The sequence below is a fragment of the Zea mays genome, chromosome 6 (assembly GCF_902167145.1).
Source record: "Zea mays cultivar B73 chromosome 6, Zm-B73-REFERENCE-NAM-5.0, whole genome shotgun sequence".
In the NCBI taxonomy this organism is placed as follows: domain Eukaryota; kingdom Viridiplantae; phylum Streptophyta; class Magnoliopsida; order Poales; family Poaceae; genus Zea; species Zea mays.
This window is the reverse complement of record NC_050101.1, coordinates 60,151,958-60,161,310: the sequence shown is the minus strand read 5'-3', so window position 1 is coordinate 60,161,310 and position 9,353 is coordinate 60,151,958.

Here is a 9,353-nt window from a genome sequence, read left to right as displayed (position 1 = left end):
AAAGAAAAGAAAACGAAAGAGAAAGGATAGAACCAGAGAACAAACAAAAAATAAGGAAAGGAAACAAAGCGGTTGTCTCATCTCGGTTGTTTTTAACCATAACTTGAGGTACCTTCCTTAAACCGGGCATAACTTTTCCCTCGGCCTGTTTGGTTTCGATAAAATTGTCAAAAAAATTCAGGAAAATAAAGAAAAAAATTCGTCAAAGCTCTTGCACGCTTTTTAGAGAACTTGTTCTTTTTCTGTAGACCACATCTGATCTCTGTTTTAGGTGAAACTTGGTGTAGCTCCTATTTTGTTGCTTCTTGTGCTGAGAAAAATACCAAAAATATCATACAAAAAAGAAAAACAAAATCACCTGTAATTCCTACTAGTGCCTTTTTGGCCTCGCTAGTACAATATTTATGGTACTGCCATTCTGCTAGTTCCATCCGTCCTTTGCATTTGTGGCCAGCAATATAGTTTCGTGTTTTGCAATATAATTCAACTTTGCATTATTGTTTGATCATGCTAATCCTTGACTTGAGTGCAGCCTACCCAGAACTCCACATATTTCTACGACGAGCAGGTTTCTGTTTCTCCAGGCAATCGCTCATCCAATCTTTCACCGGTTCCATCTGTTGGTTGCAGTTCACCACTGTGGCTTGGTAAGAACGGATAAGAACTTGATAACAGCATTCCATTGAGCGAGTTGTCACCACCATTCCCCTGTTGTCGTCGGTTTTTCTCTTTTTGGTGTTTTGGTGTTTGCGCTAACTACTGCAGGAGCACACGACACGGTGGATGCCCAGTTGCAGGAAGTAAGGGGACAAGTTGATGGACTTGCTGCTGACATTAGGATGATGCATTAATGGCTTGATTCAACGGTCACATCGACGACCGCGCGTTTCAACCAGCTTGACCTTGCTCAAACGGCGACTCGCACCACACTCGACACCATCCTGGCACGCCTTGATGCGTTGACCACAAGGATGGAGCAGGACTACGGTGGTGACACTGAGCAGGAAGATGGAGATCGCCGTGGTCGTGCACGCCGTGTGGTTCGTCATCCCCATAATGACTTATTTGCTAAGATTAAATTTAAAATTCCATCTTTTAATGGTAAATATGATCCTGCTGCATATCTTGATTGGGAATTGGAGGTAGAATAGAAATTTTCATGCCATGATATTCCTGCTAATAGCCAAGTGAAGGCTGCCATTAGTGAATTTACTGATTTTGCTTTAATTTGGTGGCGTGAGTATAAACAAAAACTTCCCATTAACAGTGTCACTACTTGGACCCAATTAAAAACTGCCATGCGCCACAGATTTGTTCCTTCCTATTATGCCCGTGATTTGCTTAATAAAATGCAGCATTTTCAACAAGGTTCACAATCTGTTGAGGAATATTACCAGGAGTTACAAAAGGGTATGCTTTGTTGTGGTTTGGTTGAGTCGGATGACGCTGCTATGGCGCGTTTTCGTGGTGGTTTGAACAGGGAAATTCAGGATATACTTGATTATAAGGATTATTTTGATATAACCACATTGTTTGAATATGCTTGCAAAGCTGAACGTGAAGTGCAGGGACAATCATCAAAGACATATACTAACTCTTTTGCAGGCCGGGGTTCGACACACAGCTCAACTCCTTCCAGCCCTGCACCTTCTACGCCTAGCACTACACCGCGCACAGGGACGGCCAAGCCAGCGGCGCCCCCTGCCAAAGGCACCGTTTCTTCCACAGGACGTACACGGGATATCCAGTGCCATCGTTGCAGAGGGTTTGGGCACATGATTCAGGACTGGCCAAACAAGCGTACCTTGCTTATACGTGACAATGGTGAGTACTCTTCAGCCAGTGATTCCGAGGAAACTAGTCATGCTATGATTGCCACTAACCATGCAGAAAATGACGAAGTCCACGTTGATCCCATCGACGCCGATAGGTATGAGAGTCTTGTTGTGCAGCGTGTTCTCAGCACACAGGTTGCCGAGGCCGAAAAAAATCAGCGACACACTCTATTCCATACCAAGGGCATTGTGCACGAACTGTCGATTCGCATCATCATCGATAGTGGCAGCTGCAACAATTTGGCAAGTACAGCTTTGGTAGAGAAACTATCCTTGCCCACTCGCGCACACCCACATCCGTATCACATTCAATGGCTTAATGATGGTGGTAAAATAAAGATAACACGTTCGGTATGTGTCCCCTTTTCGCTGGGTTCTTATTCTGATTATGCTGATTGCGATGTTATTCCTATGGAAGCATGCTCTTTGTTATTGGGTCGACCTTGGCAATATGATACTGATAGTTTACATCATGGTCGTTCAAATCATTATTCTTTCATGGTTAAAGTCCAGAAAATAATTATACATCCAATGACCCCTGACCAAATTTTGAAAGATGATCTTACTAGGGCTACTAAAACTGCACAACAAGTCAAATCGACATCAGCCGCACCTATTAAATCAAGTTGCACTCTCCTGTTTTACTTGCTACACATGCTGATTTTGATGATCTCCATGCAGCTCATATGCCCTGTTATGCACTTGTATGCTCGCGCATGCTTGTTCCGCTTGATGATGCACCGTGTTTGGATATACCCCATGCTGTTGTTAACCTTTTGTAGGAGTATGCTGATGTTTTCCCTACGGACATACCACCAGGTCTTCCTCCGCTCCGTGGCATTGAGCATCAGATCGATCTCATCCCCAGCGCTTCTCTTCCGAACCGCGCCCCGTACCGTACAAATCTAGATGAGACGAAGGAGATCCAGCGCGAGGTGCAGACGTTGCTTGATAAAGGTTAAATTCGTGAGTCTCTTATCCCTTCTCGGTTCCTGTTTTACTCGTTCCAAAGAAAGATGGGTTATGGCATATGTGCGTAGATTGTCGTGCTATTAATAACATCACAGTTCGTTATTGATATCCTATTCCACGCCTTGATGATATGTTAGATGAGCTTAGTGGTGCCGTTATTTTTTCTAAGGTTGATTTGCGTAGCGGTTACCATCAGATTAGAATGAAACTTGGTGATGAATGGAAAATGGCTTTTAAAATGAAATTTGGTTTATATGAATGGTTGGTGATTCCATTTGGATTGACTAATGCTCCCAGCACCTTTATGCGTTTAATGAACGAAGTTCTATGGGACTTCATAGGTTTGTTTTGTTGTTGTTTATTTAGATGATATCCTTATTTACAGCAAGTCTATAGAGGAGCATTTAGAACATTTGCGTGCTGTTTTTGATTCTTTGCGTGCTGCTCACTTGTTTGGTAACATGGAAAAGTGCACATTTTGCACGCAACGTGTCTCGTTTCTTGGTTATGTGGTTACTCCGCAGGGCATTGAGGTGGATAGCAGCAAGGTTGAAGCCATTCAGGACTGGCCTACACCAACGACGGTCACCCAAATTCGGTGTTTTCTTGGACTTGCAGGATTTTACCGTCATTTTGTGCGTGATTTTGGCTCCATCGCTGCCCCTTTGCACGAACTCACAAAGAAAGGTGTGTCTTTTGCTTGGGACCCCCCCACAAGAAGAGGCGTTCAACACTTTGAAAGATAAGTTAACCCATGCTCCACTCTTACAATTGCCCGACTTTCAGAAAGTGTTTGAACTTGAATGTGATGCTAGTGGTATTGGGTTAGGTGCTGTTTTGTTACAAGAAGGAAAATCGGTTGCTTATTTCAGTGAAAATTAAGCAGTGCTAGCTTGAGATATTCTACTTATGATAAGGAACTTTATGCTTTAGTTCGCACTTTGCAAACATGGCAGCACTACCTTTGGCCTCGTGAGTTTATAATTCATTCTGATCATGAGGCTTTAAAACATATTCATACACAAACAAATCTAAACCGTCGTCATGCTAGTTGGGTAGAATTCATCGAGTCCTTTCCTTACATCATTAAACACAAGAACGGGAAGGAAAACATCATTGCTGATGCATTGTCCCGTAGATATACCATGCTTTCACAGTTAGAATTTAGAATCTTTGGCTTGCAAACTGTGAAAGATCAATATGTGGACGATGCTGATTTTAAAGATTTCTATATACATTGTAAGGATGGCAAACCCTGGGGAAAATTTCACATACAGGATGGATTTTTGTTCCACGCTAACAAGCTGTGTATTACAGCAAGCTCGGTTCGTCTTTTGTTGCTGCTGGAAGCTCATGGAGGCGGTTTCATGGGGAACTTTGGCGTTTACAAGACACATGAGGTGCTGGCCGCACACTTCTTTTGGCCTTGGATGCGCCATGATGTTGAGCGTCTTGTTGCACGTTGCACTACTTGCCAGAAAGCTAAGTCACGTTTGGGCAACCATGGTTTGTATATGCCTTTGCCTGTCCCTTCTTCTCCTTGGCTTGATATTTCTATGCACTTTGTTTTGGGCTTGCCTAGAACTAAGAAGGGGAGGGATAGTATTTTTGTGGTTGTTGATAGATTCTCTAAAATGGCTCACTTTATACCTTGTCATAAAACTGATAATGCTAGCATTGTTGCTGAATTGTTCTTTAGAGAAATTATTCGTTTACATGGTATTCCAAAAACAATAGTCTCTGATCGCGATGCTAAGTTTCTAATCCATTTTTGAAGATCTCTTTGGAATAAATTGGGAACTAAATTGCTGTTTAGCACTACTTGTCACCCTCAGACTGATGGACAAACTGAGGTAGTAAATAGAACTTTATCTACCATGCTTAGGGCTGTTTTAGACAAGAATTTGAGACGTTGGGAGGATTGTTTGCCTCATGTTGAATTTGCTTACAATCATGTCACACGTTCTTCTACAAAGATGTGCCCTTTCCAGATTATTTATGGTTACATCCCTAGGGCACCTATTGATTTGATTTCACTTAATGCTGCGAACGCCCCACATGTAGATGCTGCTGCACATGTTGAACAAATGATTACCATACATGAACAAACAAAACAGAACATTGCTACTACTAATGCAAAAAATCAGGTTGCTGGTAGTAAAGGAAGAAAACTTGTTACTTTTGAGCCAGGTGATATGGTTTGGTTGCACTTGAGAAAGGACCGGTTTCCTACTTTGCGCCGTTCTAAATTAATGCCTCGTGCTGCTGGTCCTTTTAAGGTGCTAACAAAGATTAATGATAATGCTTATATCCTTGACCTGCCTGCGGAAATTGGTGTTTCCACTAGTTTTAATGTTGCAGATTTGAAACCATATATTGCCGAGGATGAGGAGTTGCCGTCGAGGACGACTTCACTTCAAGAAGGGGAGGATGATGAGGACATCACTATGAGTACGACTACACCAGCAGCACCTCCACATCAAGGGCCAATCACTCGGGCCCGTGCCAGAGATCTTAACTACGTCATGCTACTGAAGAATGAGGGCACAGAAGAATAGATGACCAGCCCAACTACGGCCCATAGTGGACGACCTAGGGTTGGCCGCCCCTAGGGGCTGCGCCCCCTCTCTATTTATCCAGGAGTTGCGCCTCCTTTGTTCTTCGAGTTTTGTTTAACGTTAGCTTTAGCTACTCTCGAACACGTGCAAATCAACGCTATCTTCATGTATTCAGAACTCCACCCTCGAGTAATAGATTAGATTGCTCGCATCTTTTTCTTGTTCGTTCTTCGATTGCGCACAGGAAACGATCTTCGTGATCAGGCCGATCTCGCATCAGCAAGGTCGGTAACCACAAGGAGTTGGTTCAGAGATTGCATTGGCGCCTCGGGCTTGCTCGTCGTAGTCGGATCGCAAGGGTCATCTTCTGCCAAATCGGAATTATCTCTACTCGCCGAAAGATCGGGCACCTCAGCTATATCAAGTCTACTCCTCTACCTCTAGACCATGAAGTTGTTTGGCTGATGGGGTTTGGTTTGCCATAAGCACTAGCTGAGTCTAGAACCAGTTTTAGCTTTTCAAGTTCTAGCATATCCAACACTAGGTTTGCTCCTTTCTAAGCATACATGGTAACAATCATTTAGTGCAATCAACATATTATCTCAAGAAACCTCATTTCACTTCTTACTCGATGTAGTACAAGGGGTCAAGTAGTCTCATTGGCTGCGAGAAGCAGATGATTCGAATCGAGTTTTAACCTTGCAAGGTAAACCTAAACACACGACATGTAGGGGCATTCTGTCCCCACACACGTCAGCCGTCCCCATCGATTCCCTAGTAATAGATCAGGGCTCACGGCCATGGCGTACAATGCTCCAATTGTCCCCAGCCACCGTCGTGCAACGGCCGCACTTGTACCCACCATAGCTAGCATGGGAGACTACGTCTCAGGTCCAGTGAGGAGCAAAGTCTGTGGGCAGGTTCAATCAGGTACTAGGCTTCTCGGTTACCATTTTTCCCAACATGTGTCTAGTACGTTCAAATGCTTGACTCAGGTATCCGCACATTAATCCTTAAGTCCATTCCTGTCTCATAGACAAGGCATCGACCCTGGATCCATGTCCATAGACCATCATAGATCCTGTTATCAAGATGAATACAATAAATTCCTGACCTCTCACGAGTGCTAGAAAAATCACTCAACTTCTATCGAGAACCTCAATTAGCATAGCAGCTACTCGACCTAACATACTAGTATCCATCTCACAGGAATCCTGAGTTCATGCAACTAGGGTTTCCAAGTAATTCCTACACTTAAGTGCACAATACAAGCCTACAAACATTAAGTGCAGTAAAATAGTATATATAACGGTTATGCATAAACCGGGGCTTGCCTTCAAATGCGGGTGCGGCGGAGGGTTCTTCGGTGACGACTTCGGGAGCTGGTTCCTGGGCTTCTTCCTGTCGTGCCTCTTGCTCTTGGATCAAGACGTACTCTCCATCCGCAAGATTGTTATCTAATGAATGCAAATGCATGAGTATGAATGCAACATATTTATATATATATATTTGTACATGTCCATGGTGCATACTAGGATTCAAGGATTTGTCATCTTTTATTTTTTAGGGCTTTTATGGGGTAGGTTGAACTGCGCTTATGTTCTACAAATTTCTAAAAATCCTATAAAAATTACAGTGGCTTCTTATTGACATACTAAAGTTTTTCTCAAGATTTGGGGTGTAAAGTGGGAGTGGTTATCTTTGTAAAAATGACAAGCTTTAGGGCAGAGAGGGCACTTTAAACTACAACCCTTGTGTAGAAGTGGCTTCTGCCCTATAACTTATTTTTGCTGATGTTTATGGGTAATATTATACTCCTGTGCCAAATTGCAACCAAAGATACCTAATGGTTATTTAATGGTTATTTTCTAAAGTTTGGGAGCTTAGTGGGTGCTTTCTACTAACACTCTATTTGAAAAAAATGTCAAACAACAGATTTTCCATTTTTTCTAGTTTCTTCTTTGCGCAAGAGCAATCATTCCTAAAGTTGGTTATTTTTACTTATAGGGGATGGGTTGTATGATTTCTTAAAATCTATAAGCTTTCTCATGGGGCAGGGGTGGGGTATATTCTACTGTGTAACTACCTCGTTTTTATATTTTTCCCTTATAACACATATCTCAAGTGCTTAGGGAAAAATAAGGTTGCTTAATGTTTTCTACTTTTGGTCCCTTTTTATCTTCTACAGGTATTGGCAAAATCCTAGTTTTATTTGTTTAACCCACTTAATCTGATAGTCTGGGGTGGTTACTATTTTTGTAGTGGTACATTAGTAGTCAAGGGTCTACTAAATTTTTCTTAATATTATTGCATATGTACTATTATTTTTAATCATTATCTTACTTAAATAGTCAATACCTAAATTAAATCACAAATTCTAGAACAGGACTAGACTAGGGTTCCATATATTTTCCCTTGAACTTTATCACTTAGGCATGCTAGGAAAAATAATATTGCTCTCTGGTTTCTAGTTTTGGTGTCCTTTTCCATTTTTTCCAAGTTTGAGTAAAAACAAGTTTTAGGGAATAAAATTTGCTTAATCTTAGGTACTGGGGTGCTTATCATTTTTAAACATTGCAACTACTGGTCAAGTATCTCCTTAAATTTCCCAACCTCAGTCTAAAAGTTTTCCTACCATTTTCCCTATTTTAAGTTTTAAGTAGTTTTCTCATTTAAATCAAAACTCTAAAAAGTAACATAGGAAATATGGGGTCTACTAATTTTGCTTGGTAGATTATATTATGCAGAGTCTATCAAAATTGGTTTGACCAAATTTGGATGAATATTATTTAAGTTATGTTTTTCTAAGTTTGCTATAAATTACAATGAATTAGAATTTCAAAATGGAAAAGAAAATCAATCTTGCTCTCGGATCCCTAGCTTATTTTCCCCTGCGCTCTTACAAACGAGTCCTTAGGCAACTATTCATACGAGTCACTGACCTTGCGAAACCCCCCTAGGCTTGTGAACATTCCAACCCGCGCTCCCACCCCATCAGAACAATAGCCGTGGTAGCGAAAAGGGCGGCAGGACTTAATGGCGGCGGTCTAGCTGCGGTGAAGTGGTCGTGGAGATTGGGGAGGTCCTGGTGAACCTGTCGATGGTTGCATGGCGGTCGGTGGTTGTCGAAGTCGTCCTGGCTAGGAGCGAGGGCGGATGAGCTCGTCGACGGCGAGGAGCTTGGCCCGGTTCATGTGCTCTGGTGGGCGGAAGGATTCCGGCGAGGGCGATCTAGCGTTTCCGGTGAGGTAACGCTCGGTTTGAGGTGTCGGGAAGCTTCACGTAACCCTGGGAAGGTCGGCCGAGAAGCGGGTTTGGGGCAGGATGGGCCGGAGTGGCCAGTCCACGGTGGTCGTGCTCGAGTGGCTTCTAGCGGGCGGCGGAGCTCTCGGTTCACGGGCAGAACTCCGGTGATCGAGCGCGGGCGAGTGTAAGGGGCTGAGGCAAGGATGCCTGAGGGGCCTCAGGGGCTTTTATAGGTGCACGAGCGGCAAGGGCGCGTGGGCGGACTGACCGTGCGCGGGGCCGAGCGCGCGCAGGTTGGGTGAACTATGGCCTGCCGACCAGGGTCGAACACGTGGTGGCGTTGTTTCTACCCGAGTTCTCGCGCGTGTAGTCACTCGTCCAGGCCTACTCTTGCCTTGGTTAGTGCACAAGACCTCTTCCCCTCCGCTCAAGCAACCGATCTTGTGTGGTGGTCAAGGGATTTTGCTGACTAAATCCTGAGATATGGTGCACTCAAGTGGGATCTGTCACACAGCCCAAACCCGAGGCAAATCTCTGGTTTTGTCGTGTCAAAATTCCAAATCTCGATGCATCTCTATTTATGTTGTAGAGGGGTTAGTTTATTACAACTTTGTCAATGGGAGCCCATGGTTTTGAATTCGAAATCTCCATGAACGTGGGTGATCTTTGCAAGAGGGGCTAAAATTTGAGTTAGGGAATCCTGATTTTTCTTGGGGCTCTCAACTTGAGTGGCTTATTTAGT